The sequence below is a fragment of the Macaca nemestrina genome, chromosome 3 (genome assembly GCF_043159975.1).
Source record: "Macaca nemestrina isolate mMacNem1 chromosome 3, mMacNem.hap1, whole genome shotgun sequence".
Classification (NCBI taxonomy): Eukaryota; Metazoa; Chordata; class Mammalia; order Primates; family Cercopithecidae; genus Macaca; species Macaca nemestrina.
The window spans coordinates 6560187-6576495 of record NC_092127.1 but is presented as its reverse complement, the minus strand read 5'-3'; the positions used below and the strand labels follow the sequence as shown (position 1 = coordinate 6576495).

At 39.1% G+C, this 16309-nt stretch overlaps 1 protein-coding gene and 1 pseudogene across 2 annotated transcripts in view; one reads left to right on the top strand and one right to left on the bottom strand.

Moving 5' to 3' along the window:
* LOC105466603 (WW and C2 domain containing 2) overlaps window positions 1–16309 on the top strand; it is a 217112-nt gene that overhangs the window by 75150 nt on the left and 125653 nt on the right. The window lies entirely within an intron of this gene.
* LOC112424059 (small nucleolar RNA U3) lies at window positions 2328–2512 on the bottom strand (annotated as a pseudogene).

Sequence of the window (16309 nt, the reverse complement as noted above, 5' to 3'; positions counted from 1 at the left end):
CTGCTGAATCACTTACCACACTGCAGTTTGCTCCCCACTGTCCCAAATTTTGTTGTTCTCATCCACTGACTTTCCCATTGTCCTTTTGTGTTTATGCCTTTTTAAAAATCCCCTTTCTGCTATTTTCTAGAGGGAATGTAGGTAAGCACATATATTAAATCTACGTAGTGTTTACTGGAAGTTCTTTAATAATGAATTTTATCCTCCCCAATTTTTATTTTGAAAATTTTTAAACATAAGAAAAAATGAAAACAGTAGAATGGACACCATTGTATATATTCTGCTCTTAGATCTGACAATTAACTTTTTGCCAATTTTATCTCCTTTTCCTCTTCCTCCTCCTCCTCCTCCTCCTCCTTCTCCTCCTCCTCCTCCTCCTCTCTCTCTCTCTTTTGCTCTCTTTCTCTCTCTCTGTAATATTCTACAAGTATATATGGTATATGTAAGATAAATATATCTATGTCTATATTTTCTCTCTTGCTGTAACATTTGAAGGTAAGGTACAGATATTATGACCCTTCACTTCTAAATAGTTCGGCATACATTTCCCCATATATATGGTATATGTAAGGTAAATATTATTTATGTCTATATTTTCTCTCTTAGTGTAACATTTGACAGTAAGGTACAGACAGCTATTATGACCCTTCACTCCTAAATAGTTCAGCATACATTGCCCAGGAACAAAAATATTCTCTTATAGGACTATAATTATCGTACCTGTGAAAATTTAAAAAAATGGTTCCATAACATCATCTAACATCTATCATATCTAACATCATCTAACATCTAGCATAAATTGTGTAGTTTCAAAATTTCTTATTTATTTATTTATTTATCTTTTTGTTTTTGTTTTTGAAACAGTGTCTTTGTTGCCCAGACTGGAGTGCAGTGGTGTGATCTTGGCTCACTGTAGCCATGATCTCTTGGGCTCAGGTGATCCTCCCACCTCAGCCTCCCAAGTAGCTGGAATCACAGGCACACACCACCACCCCCGGTTAATTTTTTGTATTTTTTGTAGAGATGGGGTTTTGTCGTGTTGTCCAGGCTGATGCCAAACTCCTGAGCTCAAATGATCTGCCTGTGTCAGCCTCCCAAAGTGCTGGGTTTACAGGTGTGAGCCACCATGCCTGGCCTCAAAAATTCTTTTGTAACTTTTTTTCCCTTAAAAATTGTGATCCCATTGTGGTAAACATGCTGCAACTGGTTCTCTTTTAGACTAGAACAATTCCTCAAAGCATCGTTTTTTGTACTTGATTTTTTGCTTTTAATTAATCTTGAACAGAACTAGCACCCATAGAAAAGGATAAATAAAGATGAGTCCCTGATAAGGAGATGTTTGTGAAAGCACTGGGAAACAGCACATTTTATTTTTTTAATGGTTTGTTTTTCTAACCCAGGTGCTACTAAGCTAAAACTTAGCCAAGCAATGCTTTGCACATTCAGTTAAAATAAAGAAGCAGTATTTGTCTTCACTGTGATGAGGAACTATATTTAGAGTTTTCCCAGCCCACCCCGCTTCACCTTGCATACTTTGCCAGCATTCAACCTCATGACTTATGTTTGCTTCAAATTGAATTTGAGTCTAAGCTCAAAGGGCATGCGTTTTTGTTTATGACTAAGGGCCGATCTCTGAAGTTAGTATAGTTATCAAACATTCCTCACATTCCATATGTCTGATTTTTAGTGCTTGGAGGATCTGGTGCTATGCCAGAGGAACATAGAGGCTAGAGAGCACACGGAAATACCACCGAAGAAAGTCTCCGTGGAAGCTATCAAAATTCAATCATATGTTTAAATAGCAAAGCAAATAGTAGGTATGGGATTGATTTGTGGCATGTTAGTACCATTCTTTAGGCTGCTTAGGAACATTTCTTAGTTTTCTGTTGATTCTTGAAATTCCAGCCCTGGAACTTAAAAAATTCTGTGATTCTTTCAGTTTGTCTTTTAATTGTACTCAGGGACAGGATGAGGAGTTTTTTTTATTTTTTATTTTTATTTATTTTTTTGAGATGCAGTCTCACTCTGTCGCCAGGCTAGAGTGCAGTGGCGCAATCTTGGCTCACTGCAACCTCCACCTCCCAGGATCAAGCGATTCTCCTGCCTCAGCCTCCTGAGTAGCTGGGATTACAGGCGCCAGCCACCATGCCTGGCTTATTTTTGTAGTTTTAGTAGAGATGGGGTTTCGCCATGTTGGCCAGACTGGTCTTGAACTCCTGACCTCAGGTGATCCACCCACCTCGGTTCACCAAAGTGCTGGGATTACAGCCGTGAGCCACCAGGCCCAGCCCTTTTATTTTTATTTTTGTACTTTTTAATTTTTTTGAACCACTCAGACTTCATCCTTTCCTTCTTACTCTCACAGGGGAAGAGAAGAATGATCATCAGTGGCAAATGGCAGCTGCAGCCAAGCAACACCAGCCTCAGACTCAGGGCAGAACGCCGTGCCCTCCTCGTGGAGGAGTTTTTCAATGCTGCAAAACAAATACTTGCAAAAGCTAAGCATGACTTAGTGTATGGTCGAAGGGGTCACCATTGCAGATGTAGTGGTCACCAGAAGATAGGTTCATTGAACACGTGATGAATGAGCAGCAGTCGCTGTTCTAGCCACTAAGGACTACAGTGGTGGACAAAATAAGTCATGGGGAGGTAGGAAGGAGGACTAGAGCAATAAAGGAGATAAATTCAGACATGGTAATAGCATTAAAGAGATAAACTGTATGACATGATAGATAGTGAGTACTTTAGATAGACTCATGCATTGGTCAGCTCTGCTGGGGTAATAAGCAACCTATAAGTATGTGACTTCCACAAGTGTCTCCTTCTAGCTCGTATTATGTTGTCAACTAGAGAATAAAGAGAAATAATCATGTAAGTCAAAAATCTCAAGGCTGAGGATCATGAATGCTCTGTGAAATCGTTTGGTCACTAAAAATGTGTTTAGAAAAAAATTCAAATTGGTCTTGGTGAAATATATGCATAACACAAAAGAGTCAGATTATGACAATAAAAATAGAACCTTTGTAAATTTAATAGAAAACAATTTAATACAAAGAAATCAAAGAAAGAAATTGTAGGACCTTTGGTCAGAAGCTCCTTTGGTGTTTAACAAGGTTCAAGAGTAAATAAGGATGTTTCCTCTTCTTAATAAAGACATTATATATAAAAAAGTGAACATTTTGTAGAAACAGACTGTAATAAAAACTTGAATCTAAGTTTAAAATGCCTTAGATGATGTTAGGAAAAAAAAAGAGTAACATTTATGAACATGGGCATACATTTTTTGGATGTCTGTAAATAGTCATCTTTGAATTGTTAAGCATGCTTTCTGGTATGTGCTTTTTCTCTGGCCTGAGAAGTTACAGGGGCACCGAGACTGACTGACTGACTCATTTACCTTCCTAATGCTTTTTTGGGAAGCAGTTAGACTTGGTTTAATTGTCCAGTAATCTGGCCAGATGCCTCCATGATCTTCACATTCTGGAAGGCCCGTGCTTAACTGAATTTCTTCTTCACTTTAGGACCCTGGAGGGTAACTCCATTTAGGTCAATTATGTAGAGATCCCTTAGTTAAAGACTGGGCCCTACTAACAGCATCACTATAGCATTAGGACATTTGTTCAGTTAAATCCCACAGAGCCTCAATGTTCATGTGGCCAAACTAACATACTTTCTTCTTGCATTTATCCAGGCAAGATTAAGAGTTGAGATATACTGAAGTAACACCAACTTCACATTATGAACATTTTGAAATTTATTGTGAAATTCATTTATTTTGTCTCTAAATGTAACAATAGCTGTAGACTACCAAAAAAGTTAAAATCAGGGCCAGGCATAGTGGCTGATGCCTGTAATTTCAACTCTTTGGGATGCCGATGTGGGAGGATCACTTGAGCCCAGGAGTTTGAGACCAGCCTGGGCAACACAGTGAGACCCTGTTTCTAAAAAAAAAAAAAAAATTTTTTTTTAAATTAGCCCAGCATAGTGGCACATACCTGTAATTCCTAGCTTACTCTTGAAGCTGAGGCAGGAGGATCACTTGAGCCCAGGAGTTCGAGGCTGCAGCAAGCTATGATTATGCCACTGCACTCCAACCTGGGCAGTAGATCAAGACCCTAAAGTCCCTGAAGTCTTCCTGTGCTGCCCAGAATCTCTTTAAAAAAAAAAAAAAGGTAAAAATCAGAGGTTGGAACTGAAGCACCAGATACTTCCCCACAAGCTATTAAGGCTGAGTTAGTTCTTATAACTCTCCCCGGACAGCAGCTGTGCCAGGGCGCTTGCTGCATGGAAGCTAGGACTCCGTCTGATCTAGCTGAACCCTCCCTTTGGAAGCAGCAGGCTTCAGGGCACATAACCGAGAACAACAGGTGAAGGCTAAGGCACCATGGCCCGAAGTCCCCTTAATGCAGGAGCTGCAGAGCAGGCGGTGCTTTCCAAGGGTAACTTTATGAATCTGTGTCTGAGTAAAATACTTGTCAGTATCTAAGTTAGGGCTCATTCAAGGATATTCAATACAGTGTTGTTTTGGATACAATTAAAATGGCTATCATCAGTACCAGACTATACTGGAAAGGCTAAACTGTGTTCTAAGCTTATTATAAAAGATGCTCCCGTGAGAGAAAATAAAATTTAAAAAAATAAACTTACTGTAAGAAATGAGGTAGCAACAGGAAAAGTCTCATAAATTATGTTGCTGAATGAGAAGAATGAACTTCAGAACGATGTGCACAGTATATTATATTTTCTAGGCTGTATGTAGAGAAGGGCCTGCAAGAACACATACTGCCCCAGTGGTCATGGATACTTCTGAAGAGAGGAGTGTGAGAACTGGAATGAGAGCTGGTGCTCAAAGAGACGTAGCATTATCCACAATAGTTTAATATTTTACAAGCAGGGCATATTCATGTATTTTTTAAACTAAAATCTTGTATTGAAAGTAAGATTTTTTTAAATACTTTATATTCTAGGGTACATGTGCACAACGTGCAGGTTTGTTACATATATATACATGTGCCATGTTGGTGTGCTGCACCCATTAACTCATCATTTACATTAGGTATATCTCCTAATGCTATCCCTCCCCCCACCCCACAAGAGACCCCGGTGTGTGATGTTTGCCTTCCTGTGTCCAGGTGATCCCATTGTTCAATTCCCACCTATGAGTGAGAACATGTGGTGTTTGGTTTTCTGTTCTTGCGATAGTTTGCTCAGAATGATGGTTTCCAGCTGCATCCATGTCCCTACAAAGGACACAAAGTCATCCTTTTTTATGGCTGCATAGTATTCCATGGTGTATATGTGCCACATTTTCTTAATCCAGTCTGCCGCTGATGGACATTTGGGTTGATTCCAAGTCTTTGCTATTGTGAATAGTGCCGTAATAAACATACGTGTGCATGTGTCTTTATAGCAGCATGGTTTATAATCCTTTGGGTATATACCCAGTAATGGGATGGCTGGGTCATATGGTACTTCTAGTTCTAGATCCTTGAGGAATCGCCATACTGTTTTCCATAATGGTTGAACTAGTTTACAGTCCCACCAACAGTGTAAAAGTGTTCCTATTTCTCCACATCCTCTCCAGCACCTGTTGTTTCCTGACTTTTTAATGATTGCCATTCTAACTGGTGTGAGATGGTATCTCATTGTGGTTTTGATTTGCATTTCTCTGATGGCCAGTGATGATGAGCATTTTTTCATGTGTCTGTTGGCTGTATGTATGCCTTCTTTTGAGAAGTGTCTGTTTATATGCTTTGCCCACTTTTTGATGGGGTTGTTTTTTTCTTGTAAATTTGTTTGAGTTCTTTGTAGGTTCTGGATATTAGCCCTTTGTCAGATGAGTAGACCACAAAAATTTTCTCCCATTCTGTAAGTTGCCTGTTCACTCTGATGGTAGTTTCTTTTGCTATGCAGAAGCTCTTTAGTTTAATTAGATCCCATTTGTCAATTTTGGCTTTTGTTGCCATGGCTTTTGGTGTTTTAGACATGAAGTCCTTGCCCATGCCTATGTCCTGAATGGTATTGCCTAGGGTTTCTTCTAGGGTTTTTATGGTTTTAGGTCTAACATTTAAGTGTCTAATCCATCTTGAATTAATTTTTGTATAAGGTGTAAGGAAGGGATCCAGCTTCAGCTTTCTACTTATGGCTAGCCATTTTTCCCAGCACCATATGTTAAATAGGAAATCCTTTCCTCATTTCTTGTTTTTGTCAGGTTTGTCAAAGATCAGAGGGTTGTGGATGTGTGTTATTATATCTGAGGGCTCTGTTCTGTTCCATTGGTCTATATCTCTGTTTTGGTACCAGTACCATGCTCTTTTGGTCACTGTTGCCTTGTAGTATACTTTGAAGTCAGGTAGCGTGGTGCCTCCAGCTTTGTTCTTTTGGCTTAGGATTGTCCTGGCAATGCAGGCTCTTTTTTGGTTCCATATGAACTTTAAAGTAGTTTTTTCCAATTCTGTGAAGAAACTCATTGGTAGCTTAATGGGGATGGCATTGAATCTATAAATTACCTTGAGCAGTATGGCCATTTTCACGATATTGATTTTTCCTATCCATGAGCATGGAATGTTCTTCCATTTGTTTGTGTCCTCTTTTATTTCATTGAGCTATGGTTTGTAGTTCTCCTTGAAAAGGTCCTTCACATCCCTTGTAAGTTGGATTCCTAGGTATTTTATTCTCTTTGAAGCAATTGTGAATGGGAGTTTATTCATTATTTGGCTCTCTGTTTTTCTCTTATTGGTGTATAAGAATGCTTGTGATTTTTGCACATTGATTTTGAATCCTCCCTAACTCATTTTATGAGGCGAACATCATCCTGATACCAAAGCCTGGCAGAGACACAACAAAAAGAGAATTTTAGACCAATATCCCTGATGAACATCGATGCAAAAATCCTCAATAAAATACTGGCAAACCAAATCCAGCAGCACATCAAAAAGCTTATCCACCATGATCAAGTGGGCTTCATCCCTGGGATGCAAGTCTGGTTCAACATACAAAAATCAATAAATGTAATCTAGCATATAAGCAGAACCAAAGAGAAAAACCACATGATTATCTCAATAGATGCAGAAAAGGCCTTTGGCAAAATTCAACAGCCCTTCATGCTAAAAACTCTCAATAAATTCGGTATTGATGGAACGTATCTCAAAATAGTAAGAGTTATTTATGACAAACCCACAGCCAATATCATACTGAATGGGCAAAAACTGGAAGCTTTCCCCTTGAAAACTGGCACAAGACAGGGATGCCCTCTCTCACCACTCCTATTCAACATAGTGTTGGAAGTTCTGGCCAGGGCAATCAGGCAAGAGAAGGAAATAAAGGGTATTCAATTAGGAAAAGAGGAAGTCAAATTGTCCCTGTTTGCAGATGACATGATTGTATATTTAGAAAACCCCATCGTCTCAGCCCAAAATCTCCTTAAGCTGATAAGTAACTTCAGCAAAAGTAAGATTTTAAAAACTATTTTCAAAAGACCACCAGCTGCTGTGTGGAGAATGGGTTATAGAGGGATGAGAGTGGAAATGTAATAACTAGTTAGGAAGTTAATCCGGGCAAGAGAAGCTAATAGGTTGGATTAGAGAGGTGGCAGTGGAGAAAAATGTTGTAAATGAGTCTGTGTTCTGGAGGGTGAACCTGCAGGATGTTGATGGAGAGGGAGGCATCAAGGATGACCTCCTCCCGGGTCGTGATGTGAGCATCTGGGTTGATGATGGTACCATTTTCCAAACTGAGGTAATTTGGGGGAGGAATGGGACTGGGGAAGTGGTCGTGAGGGGGAAGTTAAGAGTTGTTTTTTATGAGTTGTTTGATATGGCCATTAGAGACATTGCTGTAGAATGATCAGGGAGATGCTCTCTGATAAATCTGGACCTCTAAGGGAATGTCTGTCTGGAAATCACTCACTCACGGTTTTCTCTAACAAACATTGAACGCTATGTACCATGTATGTGCTTGGCATGCAGAGATGAAAAAACCACTAGGAACCCAGTGAACTGAACAGAGAAGTCAACTAACAAATGTAATCAGTGTGAACTATTTGAATAGGAAAATACTTCCAAAGCTTAACAGTGTCACTAAATAGTGACAGCTTTGGGAACGTGATGTCTTCCCCAAGAAGATGATGTTTGAATTAATTTTTAAGGACATTGAATCTTAGAAGAAGACAATTGTTTAAGTGTAAAACTGTAAAAGGGGCAGGATGGTGGAAAAGTGGAGGGAGAGAAGATGTTCCAGGTGGCGGGAACTGCACGTATAAAAGATATTTTTGCTACCTGTATATCAGGCCTACTGGCTTCTTCTTGACCTCTCCTGGGCTTCTTTTGGTAGATTTTTTAGTAGTTGGTGTCACAGGCATCTGCAACGCAGATGTCCTGCCTCTGAACTGTGAATTAGTACTTCTACGCTTTGCCGTCTTCTCTCATGATTTCCTTGTACTCATGAGGAAATGTAACAACATGTTGTTGGTACTAGCTGACATTTCTTTCTTCTTAGATGTTTAATACTTGTAGAATACTGTGCCTGTAACTCATGCCAACTATGTTCTGAAACCTGGCCAGTCCCACCAAGCTTGAAGTCTATTTATTTATTTATTTTGCCTCTCAAAAGCTAGACTGGGACGCAAACATTTATAGCAACATCATTCATAGTAGCTAGAAGTGGAAACAATCCATATATCTATCTGTAAACTGGTAAATGGATAAACAAAATGTGGTATCTGTGCAGTGGAATACCATTCAGCAATAAAAAGAATGAATTCTTAATGCATGCTATATAATAACATTGTATATCTTGAAAACATTTTGCCAAATGATAGAAGCTAGACACGGGAAACCACAAATTGTATGATGTTATGTGCAATTCCAGAAAGGGCAAATCTGTAGGGACAGGAAGTAGATGAGTGGCTGCCGGGGGCTGGGACAGGGAGATTTCCCACAACTTGAAAAGACTTACATGAACTACATAGTCTACAAATGTTGAAAAATATTAAGAAAAACCTATGGCACGAATGCATAAAATATATGTAGATACTAGACTGTTTTATTGTGTACTGCCGTAAAATATACATACCATTATAAGACATTAAAATTTATCAGACCTTATGCACACATTACACACTGTACATGATGTCATTTGCAGTTGAGAGAAATGTAAACAAATGTGAAGAGGCAGTGTTAAATCATAACTGCATATAATTAACTATAGTATATACAATACTACTGTAATGATTGCATAGCCACCTTCTGTTGTTGTGGTGAGCTCAAATGTTGGGAGCATCTGCTTAAAGTGCCCTGTGATGCTAATCATCTCTGTGTGAGCAGTTCCTCTCTCTGGTAAATTGCATATCACAGTAAAAAGTGATTTCTCACAGTTCTCAAGTATTTTCATTGTATTTAGTGCAGTCCCACAAACCTTGAGTACACCATGGGACCCATACAAAGTGCCACTTGTGAAGGTGGAAGTGCTCCCAAGAAGTGGAAAAAGTAATGACCTTACAAGAAAACACTGAATTGCTTGATATCTACGGTAGATTGAGGACTGCAGCTTAGGTTTCCAGCATTTCAGATGGACGATTCATGGTGTATAAACAGATAACCTAAACTTAAAACATCAATAAATACAGTACTGTAAATGTATTTCTTTTTCTTTATGGTTTTCTTAACGACTTTTTCTTTTCTGCAGCTTAATTTATTGTAAGGATACAGTATAGAATACAGTGTACAAAATATGTTACTTGACTATTTCTGTATTGGTGAGGCTTCTGGTCAACAGTAGGTAATTAGTAATTAAGTTTAGGGGGAGTCAAAAGTTATATGAGAATTTTCAACTGTGCAAGGAGTTGGCATCTCTAACTCCTGCATTGTTCATAAGTCAACTGTACATAAGTTTATACATGGTCTGAAAAAATACCAAAGTATTGGAATATATGTCACTCTACAGGAAAGTGAAGCAAGGACTTTAATAACAGTTTGTTTTGTTATTTTCTGTATTCTTCGCAATGAGAATCTAATAACGTATAAAATGTGTATTTTTAAGTCAACATTGAAAATTATAGTATATGTAGAGTTTATTTAGTTTGATAACAAAATATGTATATTTTATACATAGTATTATATCTACATGTGTATATATTTATTTAAAAAACATAGCCTAGAGTGAAACACATCATATTGTTAACTGGGATTACTCCTATGTAGAGAGGTTATGGAGATTTTTTAAAGTCCTCTCAGTTTCTTAAGTTTTGATAAAAGTAGTATAGGTATATTTTAATCATTTAACCTCTTCAAAAGGGAAGTTGTGACCCTTCAGAAAGGTGTGTGCCATGTGTCATTTCTTTGTTGTCCTGACTGGAGCTCATTCTCCAGACTGAATACTCAAACCTCTTCTAGTCTTCGTCCACGAGCAATTATTGTCCACCATGAAATTTACTGGCTGTGTGTTGAACTACAGGTAGGGAATTGAGGCAGCCTTGGTGGATTTCTGTTATTTGTTTGGACGATAATCCTTTTTAAGTTCTCTGCCTCTCTCAAACACTCCTACCTTCTTTGCTGGCATAGCCACTTAAAATTTCAGACTATTTTTCAAAACCAGATAATCTGACAAGCAAACATTACTTGGCACTTAGGAGAGAAAAAGAGATTCAGGTTAAAGTGTTTGTTTGACCACTTTGTTTTCTTCCATGGCATAAAAATACTTTAAAAACTTGCTGAATTATTGAAACATGTGAGATAAATTCTGTTATGTCTTTGTCACTTAAGTCTGTTTTCTGTTGAGATATTCATTGTGATACATAATGTAATGATAACAAAAATAAATCACAAGACCAAATATTTTGATGCAGCATTGAAAGATTTTCTTGTGTCTTGTTCTGTTGTCAGGAAACATATGTATCAACTAACACCTTAATACCAGCCTTCATATTGTTATTTGAATAAATGCACATACTATCACTTCTGTGTAAATAGAACATTTTTGAAAGAATAAATTACAATCCTTTCATGATACAGTGGACGTTTTCTTTCTGCCTGCCTTCCTACTCTTCTTCCATTCAGTCAACATTTATCATGTGTCGACTGTGTATGAGATAAGCATTAGGCATTCTGCTAGAGAGCGAGAAGAAGGCAGGCTCCCTGCCTTTGAGAAGCTCAGAGTTTAGGCTAGAGACTGAGTCTGAGTGTAGTAACATGCCTTAGGTGGCAGCTGATCCCTGTGGATGTGGGACAAGATTCTTGCAACACAATCAAGAATAGTATTTCTAGGTTAAATGGAATTAACATTTTTAAAAATTTAAATATTTTTATTCCAAGTTCTGGGGTACATGTGCGGTAATGTCCAGGTTTGTCACATAGGTAAGTGTGTGCCATGATGGCTTGCTGCACCTGTCACCTCATCACCTAGGTATTAAGCACAGCAGGCATTAGCTGTTTTCCCTAACGGTCTCCCTTCCCCCACCCGGAATCAACATTTTAATGGTTTTTTAACACTGCCAAATTGTTTCTTAAAAGGACTGTATCGAGTTACAAAGTCACCAGCAATGACTGAAAGTAGCTGATGCCCCACATCCTCACCAGAGTGAGTTTCATCACTAAGACAAAGCAAAACAGCCGGAAGCCGTGACTCATACCTATAATCTCCACACTTTGGGAGGCCAACGAGGGCAGATCACTTGAGCTCAGGAGTTTGAGACCATCCTGGGCATCAGACCTCATATCTACAAAGGAGAAAAAAGATATTTAGCCAAACGTGTTGGTGTGTACCCATAGTTTCAGCTCCTTGGGAGGCTGAGGTGTTAGAATGGCTTCAACCTGGGAGGTTGAGGCTGTAGTGAGCTGAGCCATGATCACCCCACTGCACTCCAGCCTGGGTGTCAGTGAGACCCTGTTTCAAAAAAAAAAAAAAGACATAAACTTAATATTTTAATAGGCTTAAATTTTAGCCTCATTGTTTTATTGTATTTGGCATTTGTTTTTATTATTGGTGATGTTTAACATTTTCCCATGTGTTTTACTATCTTTTGTGAAAATATTCACTTAAAGTCTTGGCATTATTACATACTTGCTACTCCTTTTGAAAATCAACTTACTGAAGTGAAATTCACCTAATGTAAATTAACCATTTAAAATGATCAATTCAATGGCATTAAGTACATTCACAATGTTGTGCAACCAACCCCTATATGTAGTTTCAGAACATTTTCATCACTCCTCCAAGGTACCCACTAAACAGTTTCTATTTGCCCCTTTCCTTGTCACCTGTCAACCACTAACCTACTTTCTGTTTGTATGCATTTGTGAACTATTTCATATAGTGGAATCATACAATATGTGATGTTTTGTTCCTGGCTTCTTTCACTTAGCGTAATGTTTTGGAGGTTCATCCATATTGTAGCGTATGTAAGTACTTCAGTCCTTTTTGTGACTGAATAATATTCCATTTCGTGTATATACCACAATTGTTTATCCATTCACCTGTCGATGGGAATTTGGGCTCTTTCCAGCTTTTGGCTGTTATGAATAATGCTGCTGTGCTGTTAAAATGCACACACGTATTTATTCGAGTACCTGTTTCCACTTCCTTTAGAAGTAGACCTAGAAGTCGTAGTGTGGGATCATATGGTAATTCCATTTTAACTTTTTGAGGAATTGCTAAACCATTTTCTACAGAGGCTGCACCATTTTATGTTCCCACCCACAATGTACAGGGTTCCCGTTTCTCCACATCCTTGTCAATACTCATGTCTTGTGTCTGTGTTTTTTTGATGATAGCCATCATAGTGGGTGTGAACTGGTGCTTCACTGTGGTTTTGATCTGCATTTCCGTAATAACTAATGATGTTGAGTACTGTTACTATTTGTATGTAAGTGAGAAAATGAAGGAAAAAGAAAGCCTTGCTCTTGAAGTTATTTTCAAATTAGTTAAGTATCCTTTGAAGAAAGGAAATGTTTACTGAAAATTAAATGAAGTGTCCTACTATTCCGAATAGGAGGGCTGTTAAGCCATTAATTCTGTTTAAATATTTCATCGTTTTCATAACAGAGATACTTGTAAAGCCTCCAGGTTTGTTTTTAACTTGAGCTTGTTTTCCATTTTTCTGTCACCTGGTTGGATTAGGGATCCAACCTGATTTATGCCTTTTAAACAGTAGCACTCAAGGTGAACTTCTGGTCCCTGAAGTTTACCAATCAGTATTACCTCAGAACTTAGAGATGTAAATCCTCAGGTCCTTCCCAAATCTACTGAGTTGGAAACTTTGAGGGCGACCCCAACAGTCTGTGTTTTCATACGCCTTTCAGTTGAGTCAGATCCGATGCACGAGTAGGTTTCAGAACCACTACTGTAAACCAACATTCTCAGGTTGATTCTGTGATAAACAGCTCTTGTGGGAGGTGTAATCCACAAAGTTGGTCTCATTAGCACCAACTTTTTTTAGCTTAAGTAGTCAGACAATGTGAACAATTAACTTGGAATATGTTATAACCTCCTATTTAAGAAAGCATAAAGCATACAGTTCTACCTAGAAATTGCAATTCTGTTTACAAATCATGTGAAAAAGAGGAAAGTATTTTTCAAAAGTGACTTTTGATCTTTGGCCAAATACTGAAGTAATTTAAGAGGCATATACCCATGATGTATATTTTTCCTGTTATTTGTAATTTTTCAATTTTTTGGCCCTGCTTTTCATGAGCTATGTTTCCTTTTATTTGTGACTAGACTTTATTTTTTACTTATTCAGAGCCAACATTGTGAAGGTTTTTAGTGTGAAGGCCTATGCAGCAGAGCTTGCAACCACCACTGCCCTATAGTACAAATGTTGACTGGAGGGAGACGTGTGTGTGACCCAAACACATGCTTGTTTGAAGAGGAGTGTTTATTTTTTTTCTCTGCACAGGCTATTCAAATGGAAAAAGTATATCTACTTTGCAGAGTTTTATGAGGATTTAACTCACATATTTATGTATATTAGAGCATGTGTGGTACATGATAAGCTTTCAGTAAGTGTTTTATATTGTTAGTATAATTGCTATATGTAAAATTTGACCTTTTCTTTAACATAGAATATTGTAAGCATTGAAGCTTTTGCAAATACCATATCTGGATCCCAAAACCCAACAGCCTGAGCCATGTGCTTTTTCAAAGGCAAATCACCCACAAATACTGTCTTTCAAGAGTGTATTCATGAAGTAACTGTAGGATTAAGTGTTAGGTGGCAGAAGGGAAATTCTATGATGGGGCCTCCTAAAGTCCTCCTGTTTACAGCCTCTCGGTTAGGATGAGGGGATGGTTAGGAATGGTTAGTAAGTGAATGTCAAAAGAAGAGTCAGAAAGTTTGAGGAAAAGTTTTTTAGGGTAGGGGGGATTGAATATATTTATAGACTGGAGGAGAAAAAATTAACCATATGAGAAGAGAGAAATATCAGATAATAAGAGATGGAATGAGATTGCAGAGTGGAGAGGAGTGGCTGGGGTAAGGGCAGGAGCCTGGCAGGCTAGCCTGGAGAGGGGATGTGAAACATGTAGAGAGGAGTGGGGTGTGTGGGTCTGGGGAAGCAGACCTGGGAGACAACACAGTTGTGTTCAGATATTTGAAAGTCTGTCATGTGGAGGAGGTATCAAACTAGTTCTCCTTGGTACCAGGCGATGCATGCCAGCTATAGGATGACCAGACCTAGGACCAATAGAGGGGAGAATGTCTGAGGACCCAAGCAGGTGCAGACATGATGTGAACTAATCTGAAGAAATGATCCTGTTTAGGCTACCTCGTTATGTTTCCTGCCAGCTCTGTAGCACTGGGTGAATCAGTTAAATCTTGGAGCAACAGTCTCCTTCCTAACCCGTTGCACCAGGCTAAGGGCCTTCCTGGCCAAGTCCTAGTGTGACAAATTAGTTATCTGCTTGGCTGTCCTTACCTTGGCTCCCCAGGGCAAGGACCAAGTCCTTTCCTTGTTATATCCCCCCACTGCACACAGACAGGATCTAAAACGCAGGACTCTGTGACACATATTTTATGTTTCACATAAAACACAAAATTCTGGATGTGTCACATACAGAATTAAGTCTGTAAAAAATGGGAATAGGGGCTGGGCGCAGTGGTTCACGTCTGTAATCTCAGCACTTTGGGAGGCCAAGGCAGGTGGATTACCTGAGGTCAGGAGTTTGAGACCAGCCTGGCCAACATGGTGAAACCCTGTCTCTGCTAAAAATACAAAAATTAGCTGGGCATGGTGGCGTGTGCCTGTAGTCCCAGCTATTCAGGAGGCTGAGCAGGAGAATTGCTTAAACCTGGGAGGCAGAGGTTGCAGTGAGCCGAGATTGTGCCACTGCACTCTAGCCTGGGTGACAGAACAAGACTCTGTCTCAAAATAATAGTAATAATAATAGGCCCGGTGCGGTAGCTCACACCTGTAATCCCAGCACTTTGGGAGGCCAAGGTGGGCAGATCACCTGAGGTCGGGAGTTTGAGACCAGCCTGACCAACATGGAGAAACCCCGTCTCTACTAAAAATACAAAAAAATTAGCTGGGCGTGGTAGTGCATACCCAGAATCTTAGCTACCTGGGAGACTGAGGCAGGAGAATCACTTGAACCTGGGAGGCAGAGGTTGCAGTGAGCCAAGATCGTGCCATTGCACTCCAGCCTGGGCAACAAGAGTGAAACTCTGTCTCAAAAAATAAATAAATAAATAAATATTTAAAAAATGAGACTAGAAATACCCATTTTGAAGAATTGTTGTTAGGGCTAAATGAGATAACGTATGAAACAACCTTGCATAAATCTTGGAACATAATAGACAACTAATAAAATTTCTTTCCTTTCTGACAAAATTAATAGGTCACAAAATGATCTTCAAAATATTGGGTAAGTGTTCTAATAAACAATAATATAAGTCGCCAGACACCTAAAAGGGCTCATGGCAGGAAGAATAGGGGAGTGAGGCTAGACTGGAGCCTCCAGATGTTGCCCAGTCTATTTTTTTGTCTTTAGGTAAAGTGATTTTAGGAAGAGGTGATTCTCCCCATTGTGACTTGTTCTTTCGTTTTGTTTTTGAGACAGTCTCGCTCTGTCACCCAGGCTGGAGTGCAGTGGTGTAATCTTGGCTCACTGCAACCTCCACCTCCCGGGTTCAAGTGGTTACCCTGCCTCAGCCTCCCGAGTAGCTGGGATTACAGATGCCCACCACCATGCCTGGTTAATTTTTGTAATTTTAGTAGCGATGGGTTTTCACCATGTTGACCAGGCTGGTCTTGGACTCCTGACCTCAAGTGAACTGCCTGTCTTGGTATCCCAAAATGCTGGGATTACAGGTATT